Source organism: Lepidochelys kempii, unplaced genomic scaffold (assembly GCF_965140285.1).
Source record: "Lepidochelys kempii isolate rLepKem1 unplaced genomic scaffold, rLepKem1.hap1 scaffold_29, whole genome shotgun sequence".
Taxonomy (NCBI): Eukaryota; Metazoa; Chordata; order Testudines; family Cheloniidae; genus Lepidochelys; species Lepidochelys kempii.
In genome coordinates this window covers 2,484,121-2,499,955 of record NW_027621931.1, presented here as the reverse complement: position 1 = coordinate 2,499,955, position 15,835 = coordinate 2,484,121, and the positions used below count along the sequence as shown (strand labels likewise).

General features: G+C 54.5%; 1 protein-coding gene across 1 annotated transcript in view; it reads right to left on the bottom strand.

Moving 5' to 3' along the window:
- Positions 1-15,835, bottom strand: part of LOC144930024 (uncharacterized) — a 262,214-nt gene that overhangs the window by 149,035 nt on the left and 97,344 nt on the right. The window lies entirely within an intron of this gene.

Below are 15,835 nucleotides of genomic sequence, written 5' to 3'. Positions count from 1 at the left end.
AAAGGAAGGGATCAGTTCTGGGTCCGTATCTCAGAAGAAATCTCAGGGGACAGCGAGATTGGGGAGGGACCTGCTGCCAGTTGTCAGTCAGGATAGGTGGGAAGCCATGAGTGACCTCTGCCTAACGATTCTACATCTGCAGGGAACAATCCAGAACTTGGAGAGCTCACAAGGTCTTTGTAGGGCATCCCAAATGTTTCCTGTATTCACCGACAGTTTTGGGGTTGGTTTAACCAATGCCTCACCTATGCAGGGAGCTCTCGGGAGCACTTTTTTCTTAGAGCCATGAAGGTCTGGGACGCACGACTCCTCCCCTCGTTCCAGCTGCGAGATCACATCAGTTCTGGAAACTGGAAACCCTGCTCAAGGCAAAGAAAACAAGGGAGGTCAGTGGAATTTGTGGGATACTTGTCACAAAGAATATTCCATGCTTTTAAGCCCAGCTCACTTTTAAGTAGTAACGTCTCAAGGCCGGCTTCCTTGGCTCAAAGTGCCAGGAGATGATTATTATAAATCATATTCATTACCTTACTGCCTAAGGGCCAACTAACAGTGGGTCCTCATTTTGCTAGGCACAGTACAAACCGAGAAGCGTTGATGGCCCATGCCCTGAAGAAGTTACAATCTAAATAGACAAGGCAGACACAGAATGGGGAAAGGGGTAGAACCCACCAGCAGAGTGAACTCCGTGAAGGCAGAGTGGCAGATCTGATCAACACAGGCCTAGATCTTGAGACTATCGGATTTAATGTTCCAACCAGGGCCAGTGTTTTCCGGAAATTGTCGCTAGGACTGCATTTTTTCCCAAAATTACTCTTTGTTTCTGGAATCACCGTTAATATCCGGAATTGCTGATCAGAGGGTGGGTGGGGCATGCAAGGTCACAATCCCCCAGATTTCTCCCTGGAGACACCCGTCTCCTCCCCAGGGCACAGGCTGGCTGCGGTTGAGACTTGATGCCAATTTCTTCCCTCCTCATACAAGTCTGGGATCGGCAGTGGGACGCCAGGCTCTCTCATCATGCTGCAGAGAGGACGGCACTCACAGTTGCTCGTGGCCGTGTCCACAGCACCTCTCCCCTGCTCATCTGCCCTGTACACAGCTGGTTCATGCCCCGTCTCTCCAGCGCACAGCTGGCTCTAGGCTCTCAATGCCCAGTATCTGAGCCCCACCGCCCCCACACAGCCGGCTCCTGTCCCCTCCCCCCAAGGCACTTTCAGGCTTTAAAGGATTAGATATTGCTCACGTTTGTCAATTACTCTCTTTTCATTGCCTGCAAACTCTTGCCCTAATTATGACTGTTATCTGTATATCTAAGCCAGCCCTTGAAAGCATGAATTCTTCACAGACTATGATGCCGAGATGCACCACATGATACCAGGAAGGGCTGCGGGATGGGTTTCCTGTGCAAGCTGGTATCGCTACGGGGTGATGAATGCCAGATCTCATGGCTGGTTATGCAGAGCTCCACCTTTTGAAGGTTTACCCAACGCAGAAAGGGGTAGTGACGGATTTCCCCTCATTCAGGAGACTGAAGACGACAGACTTTTGGGGGATAAACAGCTGAGTTTGAGATGACTGAGGGGGGTCTTTCTGGGCTACAAACTCACAGGACCTGATAACCACCAGGAGGTAACCCTTTAAGAAAGGTTTTAATACACTTTGGAACTGATCAGGGATTCCCATGAGGACCGCTGAGGGAATGAAGGTAAACACACATTTGGATGCTCTTCTTGTTTTATGAGAACGGGAACAGGAAGGGCAGGGATATCACTGAATGCAGGATCTCAGCAGGACGAGGTGTCAGGATAGCACCATATTGCAGCCCATTGGAAAACATAATCCCAACTACACATATAAAATGATGGGCTCTAAATGAGCTGTTTCCACTCAACAGAGGGATCTTGGAGTCACTGGGCACAGTTCTCTGAAAACATCAACTCAGTGTGCCACGGCAGTCAAAAAGCAAAGAGAATGTTGGGAATCATTTCTGAAATTGATAGATAAGACGACAGAAAATATCCTATCGCCTCTATATAAACCCATGGTACACCCACATCTCGAATACTGCCTGCAGATGTGGTTGCCCCATCTCAAAAAAAGATATATTGGAATTGGAAAAGGTTCAGAAAAGGACAACCCAAATGATTACAGGTATGAAACTCTTCTGTACGGGGAAAGATTAAAAAGACCGGGACTATTCAGCTTGGAAAACAGACAAAGGGGGGATATGAGAGAGGTCTATAAAATCAAAACTGCCGTGGAGAAAGTAAATAAGGACGTGTCATTTACTCCTTCTCATAACACAAGGACTAGGAATCACCCAATGAAATTAATAGGCAGCAGGTTTATAAGAAACAAAAGGAAGTATTTCTTCACACAACGCACAGTCAACCTGGGGAACTCTTTGCCAGAGGACGTTGTGAAGGCCAAGATTATAATAGGGTTACAAAAAAAAAAAAAAAAAACACCATGAGAAATCTATTGAGGACAGGTCGTGAATGGTTATTAGCCAGGATGGGCAGGGATGGTGTCCCTAACTTCTGTTTGTCATAAGTTGTGAATGGGTGACAGGAGATGAATCACTTCATGATTCCCTGTTCTGTTCATTCCCTCTGGGACACCCGGCGCTGGTCACTGTCGGAAGACAGGACACTGGGCTAGATGGACCTTTGGTCTGTCCCAGTGTGGCCATTCTTAAATACCAGGGAACCTTGTGAGTTCAGTGCAATGGGAGGGAGTAGGAAAATCCCTGGCTGTGGAGAACACTGGGAAATTAGAAACTATCATTCAGAAGCAACAGACTCTAAATAGTCTAGAAAAGCAGAATGTGAAAAATAAGAATCGGGGTCATGTGACTTCAGGAATGAGGGACTCAAAAAACCAAGTCTGCAGAGAAGAGAGATTGTGGCTATTGCACATGCGGATGGGGGAGCAACTCTCCAGGTCTCAAGGATTTTCACCAGCAACCGAGGCCATTGTCCCATGCACGGGGCAATCCGGAGCAGTGAGGAGTTGTGTCATCTGTAATCCTGGCTGAGTTTCAATGGTCTGCTGCTGGAGCTCCCTTGTCTGGATTCCCCCAGATTCTCGGAGATGCTGCCCCGAGCAGGGTCTAGGGAGAGATCTCTTGTAGGAAGCCCAACACCCTCCTCCTTGTGAAAAGGAAAGGAGGACTTGTGGCACCTTAGAGACTATCCAATTTATTTGAGCATAAGCTTTCGTGAGCTACAGCTCACTTCATCGGATGCAAACTGCGGAAAGTGTAGAAGAGCTTTTTATATACACACAAATCATGAAAAAAATACCACCTCCCACCCCACTCTCCTGCTGGCAACAGCTTATCTAAAGTGATCACTCTCCTTACAATGTGTATGATAATCAAGGTGGTCCATTTCCAGAACAAATCCAGGGTTTAACAAGAACGCGGGGGGGGGGGGGGGGGCGGAAAAAACAAGGAGAAATAGGTTACCTTGCATAATGACTTAGCCACTCCTAGAGCTGGATATAAAGCAGGGGAATCTCCCCTAAGCCTGACTGGTGGCTTCCCCCTTCGTATTTCAAGGCACCCGCTGGTTAGTTGGGTCAGGCTCCAGCACTACGAGTCTGGTCCTTTTTCCCAGCCCCATCTAAGTAGGTTATTTTCTGTTCACCAGATTGGAGCATTTCCACCTCCGAACCTCATGGGTCTCTTCCCAGAATCTAGGCCACTTATTAAACAACTCCCAGCAGGTCTGCCACCCCCTGGCCTCCTCCCTTTCTCCACCCTGTGCATTTCCTGCCCCGCTCCAACCTCCAAACCAGACGGTGCAAACCTTCCCCTCTCCCGTGTATTTGCTGTCCCTCTCCCTCCTGCAGGAACAGATCAGAACCCCCCACAATAATCCCTACCTGAGCTGGCTCCTCTGCAGCCATGTCGCTCCCTTGTCCCATGGGAGGACGGGATGAACCGGAAAGAAACATGAGCGTCGTTCTGCAACCTGGCCGGGCAAGAAGGGCTGTTGTGGAAGTTTAGGAACGGGCATTAGATCATTTCACATCACGCTTCCCCCAGGCTCTTTCCCTGCAGAGCGAGATCTGAGATTCTGCCATGCTGAGAAAATGCTCAATCTCCGGATTACAGCAGAGACCTGGCCCCTCCTGCCAGGCTAGGCCCACAGACACACTTTTAACCTCCTTTCTCCCTCCCGCATCCCAAAACAAAGTCTCTGAACGCAATCCTAGAAAAAAGGAGAACCAAAGGAGTCCCTTTCGAGGATTCCCTCTGACACTGACCCCACGGCAGCCACACCCCAGCAGGAGGGACATGGAGTCAGGAACTGGGTTTTCCTCTCTCTCATCCTCGTCTTGTCCACAGGAAAGTGATTCTCCCCACAGTGCAGTAATACATCTGTCTGGGCAGATGAGAGAGCTGGAAATCTCTTTCAAAACTCTTTTATCCCACGGACCCTGTCAGTCTCTCTATCTCCTTTTCCCTGTGCCCTCTCCATGCCTGTCTGCTCGGAAACTCTCATTCCTGGGTTGTTTGCTCCCCCATGGCTGGATTTGCTCCTGCAAATGGCAGGAGAAATGGGGTGGGGGGCTGTTTGTGTAGAGTCATTTTATAGTCCTTCACTGCCTGCCTGGGATTTCCCCATTGCCTGCCTAGGACCCCCACCTGCCCTCCACCAGGATCTGCCAGCCCATTTGCCTGGGACCCCCTCCTCCGGCCAGCAGGACCCCCTGACACTTTACAGGAGGACCCCTCACTCTGCGCCAGGGACCGCCCAACCACAGCTCTGTGCACTGGGCATGGCAATGGTCCCAGGAGCCAGCTGGGCAATCCCAGACAGAGCCCCTGGCACAGCACCAGGCAGCATCTAATCCCCTGCCCCACCTGCCCAAGAGACCCCCACCCCCACTGGTCTCCAGCCAACAGGCCCCCAGCCATACCCACCTCCAGGACCCATAGCCTTAGGGCTGGGCACATCAGAACTACCCCCTGAAACCCCAAATCCTCCAGAACCCACCAACCTAACTAGGGCCCCCCCTACCCAGCCACCCAGAGGCTTCCCCCTACCACAGTGCCCCTTCAGCTCCCGCTGCAATCTCCCCACACAGACACCTGCCCCCCCCAGCAACAATGTTCTCTCACAGTGTCTGGTAAGTGGATAGAAAGTTATCACCACCCCCTGCTGGCCAGCCACACAGGCAGAGGGAGCCCGGGGGGACGCCTCTTTAACAGGAAAAGGGAAGCCATGGAGGGCTAAAATAAGTAAGACATTTCCATACTCTGTCACGAGCAAATAATGACCACCGTGGATGCACCCCAGAGTTGGCTACAGCTTTGCACTGCGGGAAGCCCCCCGTCACGGACACCCTTTGTCATGGGGTTTGGGATACTTCTGGACCCACTCCGCACTCAGAGGGACCTCCTCATCCCGTGCCAGCTGGAGAAAAGAAAAGGGTCCAGCCAACTCTCCTGTTACCAACTGGGAACCACCCATCCCCCAAACAGGGGGAGGCCCCTGGCTTTGATGGGTATTGAATCTATGGCTAGTCTCTTTTATCAGCAAACATTTTTAACAGAGAGAAAGGAGGGAACAAATGATTCTCAAAGGCGAGGGAAAGATGATCATTGTTGCAGGGGGGTTAATTTCCCAACCAGGATGGAGAAGGACTCAGGGCGACAGGTTCCCCCCAAAGAAGGACAAGTTGCTAGGATTTAGAGACATGGGGAACAGCCCCAAACCCAAGAGGATTTTTAATTGACATTTGATAATGACATCGTAAGAGGGAAACCTGAGATTTGAGATCAGTGTTCAGAAATGAAAGAGAAAGGGTGGAAATCTGAGGGATTTTGGATCCATTTATGCAAATTATAGAGAGGAAAGTGGAAAATGAGAGGGATTTTATCGCAGTTGTTGATAGGAGGTAAAAGCTGAGTGTATTTCCAACCACTATTTGGTCAATGAATAGAGCGGAAATGGGCAACATTGGCAAACGTTTGAGATCCATATTCAGGAATCTGAGAAAAGGTGTAAATCTGAGATTTTCGTCGTAATTTATAATCACAGAGACAGGGAAAGCTCTCAGGGGCATATTCAATTAGAAGTAGACAACTAGAGTAAAAATGGGGCAAACGTTGAGGGTATTTTTGAGGAAACTTTGAGACGTACAGAGAAAACGTGTCACAAACTACGCAACTGAGAACATGGGATAAACGCCAAGACCGGGGGGGCTTTTATGTGGCTATTAAAGAACGAGCTGGAAAAGGGGGGACCGTTTGTGATATAAAATCCAGCCTGTCCAATACAGAAGCAGAAAGTGATGGTCCCCCCCCCACGGCCCCCGTTCACCTGGGCAGCAGGGAGCCCTCTGAGGGGCTGACTGGAGGGGGCGGGTGGGGGAGCTGGAGGGCTCCCTGGGGGCGGGGAGGGGGCGGCAGTGGGGGATGGGCAGGTAGGGGGCAGAGAGTCACTTTCCTGCCCCCCCCGCCCAGCGCTCCCCCACCGGGGTCTCCCACTCACCGGAGCACGGGGGGGTTAATGACGGGCCCCACCCCGCACAGACCCCGGAGAGGAGCCGCAGCTGCTCCTCCTACAGATCCGACACGAGGCAGCGCCTGGTCTGCTCTGGGCTCCGCCCCCAGACGCTGCCCCGCCCCTGTCTGCTCCAGGCCCCGCCCCCAGGCGCTGCCCCGCCCCCGGTCTGCTCCAGGCCCCGCCCTCAGGCGCTGCCTCGTGTCGGGTCTCTCGGAGGAGCAGCTGCGGCTCCGCTCCGGGGTCTGTGCTGGGGGGGCCCGTCATTAACCCCCCCGTGCCCGGCCGGGGGGGGCTTTGTCCAGCTGGGACCAGCCCCGGGCTCTGCCCGCCCCCGACCCGGTGAGTGGGAGACCCCGCGGGGGGGGGAGCGCTGGTGGGGGGGCAGGAAAGTGATTCTCTGCCCCCGGCACGGCTGGGATTGGGGGGGGCAGAGACTGGGGCCCGGCGGGCGGGGTCCCTTGGGGGGTGTTGGGGGGAGAAGCCGGAGTTGCGGGGGGGGGGGGTTGAACTGTCTCTGTGCAGCCAGGAAATTCCCGGGGGGGAAGTGGGGGGCGGCGGGGGAGTTAATTGGATCCCCTCCCCCCCCCGGGCACAAATGCCCCCCAGTTTTCCCCTTTTCCCTCTCGGTAGCTCCCACCTGGTTGTAAACTCCCCCCCACCCCCCCATTGATCCGCTCTCTGGTCTCCCCTGATCCCCCCCCCGTCTCTCCCTCCTCCTCACATGTCCATTGAAACTCCCCTCCCGTGGGGGGCGGCGGGATTTCCCTCCCCCCCTCGTTTTATCCGCAGCGATTTGTCCCGGTGTCCGTGGGAAGTTGGAGCCCGGAGCCATCCCCCAACCTGGCTGCCCCGGCGTGGGGGTGGGAGGAGACGCCGGGTCTCTGCCGGGGCGGGGAAGGGAGGGGACATGTCCCCCATGGGGCTGCCCCCGATCCCGGCTTCCCAGTCCCACTTGATGCCCCCAACTGCCGCACCGTTGCCCCCAGCCCCCACCTGCCCCCCCACCTGCCCATCCCCCACTACCGCCCCCTCCCCTCCCCCAGGGAGCCCTCCAGCTCCCCCCCCACCCCCTTCAGTCAGCCCCTCAGAGGGCTCCCTGCTGCCCAGGTGACCGGGGCCGGGGGGACGACGACGATCACTCTCTGTTTATGTTTTGGACAGGCTGGATTTTATATGACAAACGGTCCCCCCTTTTCCAGCTAGTTCTTTAATAGCCACATAAAATCCCCCCCGGTCTTGGCGTTTATCCCATGTTCTCAGTTGCGTAGTTTGTGACAAGTTTTCTCTGTACGTCTCAAAGATTGATAAAAAAGTTTGCCCCACTTTTACTCTAGTTGTCTACTTCTAATTGAATATGCCCCTGAGAGCTTTCCCTGTCTCCGTAATTATAAATTACGACGAAAATCTCAGATTTACACCTTTTCTCAGGTTCCTGAATATGGATCTAAAACGTTTGCCAATGTTGCCCATTTCTATTCATTGACCAAATAGTGGTGGGAAATACACTCAGCTTTTACCTCTGTGACAAAGTGGGACTGTTCTTAATGTTCTTAATGGTTCCTCTGAATAGTGTGGGGGTGCCTCAGTTTCCCCTAGGCAGTTCTTAAGTATCTAGGTGGTGGGATAAGGGTGTATGATCATTGCAGAGCCCTAGAGGGCAGGTGTATGCAGGAGTCTGGACACAGAGAATGGCCGACACCCTGTTTCCTGGCCACTGATGGCCTGGGCCCTTCCCCCCTGCAAGGTGAGAGTTAAGGGTTGGAGAACAAAGGAATCCGGTGACCTGGCCCGGGAAAGGAACAAAGCCCAGAGGAGGAGGGGCTGGAGGGAGTTGGAGTGAAGTGCAGACGTGGTTGTCTGGCTCACTGCCCCCCCCCAAAATGGCCCCAGCTGAGGGGTCCTGTTCTCTGCACCTGCAAGCTCTGTTTTAGACCATGTTCCTGTCATCTAATAAACCTCTGTTTTACTGGCTGGCTGAGAGTCCCGTCTGACTGCGGAGTTGGGGTGCAGGACCCTCTGGCTTCCCCAGGAGCCCTGCCTGAGCGGACTCGCTGTGGGAAGGGCATGGAGGGGCAGAGGATGCTGAATGGTCCGAGGTCAGACCCAGGAAGGTGGAAGCTGGGTGAGCTGTGTGTCCTGAAGACAGGCTGCTCACAGAAAGGCGACTGCCCCAGAGTACTGCCTGGCTTCATGGGGAGCAGTTCCAGAGCATCGCCCAGGGACTCCGTGACAACTGGTGGCAGCGGTGGGATGTACTGCACCCCGTGGACGGCGCTTCCTGCAGAAAGTGACTGGGGAGCAGTAAAATGAAGGGAGATTGACGGGGACCAGACGTGCTGAAGATTCAGAGAGAGACAGTTTCAGGGGGCGGTTAACTCCTGGAAGTGTGTGACCAGAGAGAAGGACTTTTGCAGTAACAGGGTTCCCCTGGGGACTGCAGCGAGCGGTCCCAGGGACGGAGGAGTCTGCCGCTCGACCCTGACAAAGAGGGGGTGATCTCGAGAAGGGCTGGCACACTAGGGGTTCTCCCTGGAAACCGTGGGGAGCTGAGAGCACACAGGCCTGTGAGTCCACAACTTGGGAAGGGCGGAGTGAGGGCCTGTCACCGTCTCCTGAAGAAGGACATTGTAACCCTGTGCAGAAAGAGAGGGTTGAGCGTTGGAAAGTTCACCGAAGCACAGTTAGTCGTGCAGCTGGAGGAGGATGACCGCTCTAAGGGACAGATTCCTGACCCGAAATGGGGCGATAGCAGGATCTGGGAGCAGCTGGAGTGGTGGCCAGGCATCCCCAAGACTCCTGTCCCCGACCAGACGAGGATCTTCACGATCGGGTTCCCCATCCGGGGATCGGAGTCGGACAGGATTGGAGCTGAGTCCGAGAGAGCAAGAGGACCGTGGGAGACAGCAAGAGCCCGAGAAAGAGCTGCAGAAGCAGCAGCAGCATGAACTGGTGATGGGGGAGTGGAGAGGCCTAGGGGACCCCCCAGGGGTGAGTGGGGATAGACCCCGGGGGGCCAGTTCCGCAGGGAACCTCGAGACTAAATTGCTGCTCCTGGTTAAGGAGGGGGGGATGTGGATGCCCACCTCACTGCCTTTGAGCAGGCTGGAGATTTGAACCGGGGGACCCTGCGGAAAAGCCCCGGTGTCTAGCTCCCTTGCTGGGTCCCAAGGCCATAGACTCCGTCAGCCAGATGGGTGGGGAGGTGGACAGGCTCCCACTCCTGGTCCCAACCTATATGTCTGTGTGGAATTTCCTTGGGCCAGGCCCCTCGGACCCCCAGTGGGAGCGGAAGGTGATGGTGAATGGGGAGACATTCCTGGGGTGGCGAGATCCTGGGACAGAGAGAACTGGTGTCAGACCCTGGGTGGTGCAGCCTCAGAGGCTGAGGGGCTGTGTGAGCTGGGTGAGGGTCCCAGGGACGAAGCCCCTCGCCCTGCCTATGGCCCAGATCCCTGTGCAGACCCAGGAGGGGTGAGGCTGGCTGGTCGTTAGGGTTCTCCAGGACACCAGCTGCAAGACCCTGTTATGGGGTGACTGTGTCTCTTTGGGACAGGATCCAGGCCGTACTCCTGTAACTGCCAAGGGTTTGAATCCGGGGAACCAATCGGTGGAGAGGGAAATGGTCAGTGCAAATGCAGATGACCTGGCTGGCAGCAGGGAGGAGCGGCTAGGCTCAAGCTATCTGCCTGACTTTAACCAGACCCCTGGAGTTGGGTGGGACAGAGAGATGCTCCCCGCCCCCCTTGCACACCGGAGAGGGGGCTCACGCTGCCTCTGATGCTGTGAGGAAAGCAGCGAGCTCGCTGCCTACCCCCACTGGGACAGCAAGGGCAGTGCTGAGCAAGGGGGGAGCTGAGACCCCAGCTGAGTGGGGGGAGACACAGGCAGGGCAGGGGATCTGTGGGGAGTGGCAAGGTGCTAGGTAAGGAAAGTCTGGATGAGCCTAGGCAGCCTTGTGAGCTGATGGCTGTGTCTAGTCAGCAGGGTGGGAAGTCGAGGAGAGTGGAAGAGGAGTGTCCCTGGACCTTACCTGTTAGCTCAGTGGAGAATTGGGACAGTGAAGGAAACGTACCTGTGTCTGTCAGGGGTATTGACTTGCCTTTGGAGGGAGCTACCCTGATCTCCAAGCAGTTGTCTGTGACCAGCCTTGTGTGCTGGGACAAGGGGAGAGAGGTCCCAAGCTGGGTGTCTGGGAAAGGAGAAAGTGTGTCCGGCTCTTCTTTGTCTGTGGAGCGACAGAAGGGGCCTTTCAGCCTGTGATGGTTGAGGGGCGTGCAGTTGTCTCAGAGCTGGTTCTGGATTCAGCTAAAGCCCAGGAAGGGAAGGGTCCTAAGTTTGTGTCTGCTTGGGAGAATGGCCCTGTAACTAGGTCGCATCCAGTTAGGGTCTATGTAAAATCCCAGAGACGAGACAATTCTGGTGCTTGTATTTTGCCTGTTGCTAGTGTGTTGTTGGAAAGGGTGTAGCAACTCTGTCTAATCAGGGTGAGATCCTAGCCAGGGGACAAGGAGAGCAGGAAGGTGATGTGATTGTGTTACCTCCTGAGGGTGTGGAAACCGGTAGCAAGAAGGAAAAGATTCCTGAACTTGTGTGTGGCAAAGGGAAGGAGAATGCTTCTGACCTTTTCTCTAGGAAGTCTGCAAGTTTGCCTGAAAGGGGATTGTGTAGGAATCCGCCGGATGGGCCAGAGGTGATTCTGGATGTAAGGGAGACCCAGAAAGAGTCTGTTGTTGCTCAGAAAAGTGTTCCTCCAGAGGAAGCCCTCGGTGAAGAGGGTAAGGGCAGAATTTCTGTGAGGGGTGAATTATTGCATAGAAAAGCCCCTAGGGAAAGGAATCCTCATGGAGTCTTTGCAAGCAGTTTACTGCCACTGAAGGGTGTGAAAGTGATTTTATCAAGAAAGTTTCAGTTCCTAACAGCCAGAAATTTTCTGTTGTGAATGGATCCACTGACTGTCCTGTTGAAAGACCCAGTGTGGAGAGCTTTGAGAAGGTCTCCGATGAAGTGAAAGCTGTTAAGAAAGTTAAACAGTCCCATAACCAAGTGGCTGTGTTTGGCCAGCTTGTTGGGGAGAAGACCCAATCCCAGTTTGACCCCCTGGGGTTTTGGGGTGGCCAAAGGGCATGGGCCGCAGAAACCTTCCCACATGCGGCCTGCGAGTGCTATCGACCACCACCGACCTAAGGGAGGGTGTGAAACTGGAAGGGCCTGGTGTAACTCCTCCCAAGGAATGGGAGAGATGCTGGGGCACCCATGGGAACGTTAGTGGTTTCGAACTTCCCCAGGTCACCGGCTAAAGTGACCCCGCTCAGTTCGATCTCGAAGGGGGGAGAGATGTGACAAAGTGGGACTGTTCTTAATGTTTCCTCTGAATAGTGTGGGGGTGCCTCAGTTTCCCCTATGAAGTTTTTTAGTATCTAGGTGGTGCGATAAGGGTGTATGATCATTGCAGAGCCCTAGAGGGCATGTGTGTGCAGGAGTCTGGACACAGAGAATGGCCAACACCCTGTTTCCTTGCCACTGATGGCCTGGGCCCTTCCCCCCTGCAAGGTGAGAGCTAAAGGGTTGGAGAACAAAGGAATCCGGTGACCTCCTGGCCCGGGAAAGGAACAAAGCCCAGAGGAGGAGGGGCTGGAGGGAGTTGGAGTGAAGTGCAGGCGTGGTTGTCTGGCTCACTGCCCCCAAAATGGCCCAAGCTGAGGGGTCCTGTTCTCTGCACCTGCAAGCTCTGTGTTAGACCATGTTCCTGTCATCTAATAAACCTCTGTTTTACTGGCTGGCTGAGAGTCCCGTCTGACTGTGGAGTTGGGGGGCAGGACCCTCTGGCTTCCCCAGGAGCCCCGCCTGAGTGGACTCGCTGTGAGAAGCGGACGGAGGGGCAGAGGATGCTGAATGCTCCGAGGTCAGACCCAGGAAGGTGGAAGCTGGGTGAGCTGTGTGTCCTGAAGACAGGCTGCTCACAGAAAGGCGACTGCCCCAGAGTCCTGCCCAGCTTCCTGGGGAGCAGTTCCAGAGCATCGCCCAGGGACTCCGTGACAACCTCCTATCAACAACTGCTCTAAAATCCCTCTCATTTTCCACTTTCCTCTCTATAATTTGCATAAATGGATCCAAAATCCCTCAGATTTCCACCCTTTCTCTTTCATTTCTGAACACTGATCTCAAATCTCAGGTTTCCCTCTTACGATGTCATCATCAAATGTCAATTAAAAATCCTCTTGGGTTTGGGGCTGTTCCCCATGTCTCTAAATCCTAGCAACTTGTCCTTCCTTGGGGGGAACCTGTCGCCCTGAGTCCTTCTCCATCCTGGTTGGGAAATTAACCCCCCTGCAACAATGATCATCTTTCCCTCTCCTTTGAGAATCATTTGTTCCCTCCTTTCTCTCTGTTAAAAATGTTGGCTGATAAAAGAGACTCGCCATATATTCAATACCCATCAAAGCCAGGGGCCTCCCCCTGTTTGGGGGATGGGTGGTTCCGAGTTGGTAACAGGAGAGTTGGCTGGACCCTTTTCTTTTCTCCAGCTGGCACGGGATGAGGAGGTCCCTCTGAGTGCAGCGTGGGTCCAGAAGTATCCCAAACCCCATGACAAAGGGTCTCCGTGAGGGGGGGCTTCCCGCAGTGCAAAGCTGTAGCCAACTCTGGGGTGGATCCACAGTGGCCATTATTTGCTAGTGACAGAGTATGGAAATTTCTTACTTATTTTGGCCCTCCATGGCTTCCCTTCTCCTGTTAAAGAGGCGTCCCCCCGGGCTCCCCCTGCCTGTGTGACTGGCCAGCAGGGGGCGGTGATAACTTTCTATCCACTTACCAGACACTGTGAGGGAACACTGTTGCTGGGGGGGGCAGGTGTCTGTTTGGGGAGATTGCAGCGGGAGGTGAAGGGGCATTGTGGTAGGGGGAGGCCTCTGGGTGGCTGGGCAGGGGGGGCCCTAGTCAGGTTGGTGGGTTCTGGAGGGTTTGGGGTTTCGGGGGGTAGTTCTGATGTGCCTAGCCCTAAGGCTATGGGTCCTGGAGGTGGGTATGGCTGGGGGCCTGTTGGCTGCAGACCAGTGGGGGTGGGGGTCTCTTGGGCAGGTGGGGCAGGGGATTAGACGCTGCCTGGTGCTGTGCCAGGGGCTCTGTCTGGGATTGCCCAGCTGGCTCCTGGGACCATTGCCATGCCCAGTGCACAGAGCTGTGGTTGGGCGGTCCCTGGCGCAGAGTGAGGGGTCCTCCTGTAAAGCGTCAGGGGGTCCTGCTGGGAGGAGGAGGGGGTCCCAGGCAAATGGCCTGGCAGATCCTGGTGGAGGGCAGGTGGGGGTCCTAGGCAGGCAATGGGGAAATCCCAGGCAGGCAGTGAGGGACTATAAAATGACTCTACACAAACAGCCCCCCACCCCATTTCTCCTGCCATTTGCAGGAGCAAATCCAGCCATGGGGGAGCAAACAACCCAGGAATGAGAGTTTCCGAGCAGACAGGCATGGAGAGGGCACAGGGAAAAGGAGATAGAGAGACTGACAGGGTCCGTGGGATAAAAGAGTTTTGAAAGAGATTTCCAGCTCTCTCATCTGCCCAGACAGATGTATTACTGCACTGTGGGGAGAATCACTTTCCTGTGGACAAGACGAGGATGAGAGAGAGGAAAACCCAGTTCCTGACTCCATGTCCCTCCTGCTGGGGTGTGGCTGCCGTGGGGTCAGTGTCAGAGGGAATCCTCGAAAGGGACTCCTTTGGTTCTGCTTTTTTCTAGGATTGCGTTCAGAGACTTTGTTTTGGGATGCGGGAGGGAGAAAGGAGGTTACAAGTGTGTCTGTGGGCTTAGCCTGGCAGGAGGGGCCAGGTCTCTGCTGTAATCCAGAGATTAAGTAGAGAGTTGTCACTTTGGATGGGCTATCACCAGCAGGAGAGTGAATTTGTGTGGGGGGCGGAGGGTGAGAAAACCTGGATTTGTGCTGGAAATGGCCCAACGTGATGATCACTTTAGATAAGCTATTACCAGCAGGACAGTGGGGTGGGAGGAGGTATTGTTTCATATTCTCTGTGTGTATATAAAGTCTGCTGCAGTTTCCACGGTATGCATCCGATGAAGTGAGCTGTAGCTCACCAAAGCTCATGCTCAAATAAATTGGTTAGTCTCTAAGGTCCCACAAGTACTCCTTTTCTTTTAGCATTTTCTGAGTACGGCAGAATCTCATATCTCGCTCTGCAGGGAAAGAGCCTGGGGGAAGCATGATGTGAAATGAACTAATGCCCGTTCCCAAACCTCCACAACGGCCCTTCTCGCCCAGCCAGGCTGCAGAACGACGCTCACGTTTCGTTCCGGTTCATCCCGTCCTCCCATGGGACAGGGGAGCGACATGGCTACAGAGGAGCCAGCTCAGGTAGGGATTATTGGGGGGGTTCTGATCTGTTCCTGCAGAGGAGAGAGGGACAGGAAATACACGGGAGAGGGGAAGGTTTGCACCGTCTGGTTTGGAGGTTGGAGCGGGGCAGGAAATGCACAGGGTGGAGAAAGGGAGGAGACCAGGGGGTGGCAGACCTGCTGGGAGTTGTTTAATAAGTGGCCTAGATTCTTGGAACAGACCCATGAGGTTCGGAGGTGGAAATGCTCCAATTTGGTGAACAGAAAATAACCCATGTAGATGGGGCTGGGAAAAAGGACCAGACTCGTAGTGCTGGAGCCTGACCCAACTAACCAGTGGGTGCCTTTAAATATGAAGGGGGAAGCCACCAGTCAGGCTTAGGGGAGATTTTCCTGCCTCATATCCAGCTCCTCACAAGGAGGAGGGCGTTGGGCTTCCTACAAGAGATCTCTCCCTAGACCCTGCTTGGGGCAGCATCTCCGGTATCTGTCTGTGTCTAGTAGGTGTGTGATGGATCTGGTGAGAGAGAGGAGGGGTGTCTCTTCGCCCCCTCACCCTGGTGTTTCCTGGGTGCTCTGAGCGGGGTGGGGGTGGGACTCTGTTGACTGCGGTCCACCCAGAGTTTCCGTTTGATTGTCTCCTCTCCCCCACGAATAGTGGGGCTGTGAGTGGGGCAGCAGGTCCTGAGTGTGGGGCTCTGGCTCTTTCAGGGGATGGTGACCTTCGAGGAGGTGGCTGTGTATTTCACCAGGGAAGAGCGGGTTCTGCTGGACCCCGCTCAGAGAGCCCTCTCCAGAGACGTCATGTAGGAGACCTATGAGAATGTGACCTCGCTGGGTAAGGGTTCCTTTCCCCTCGGTTCTTGGAAGGGGAACGGAAGAGATGAGGTTCACGCCACCTCCACAATGCCACCTCTGCTCTGTCCTGTTCCAGCATCACCCCAGCATGCCAGTGACACACACACG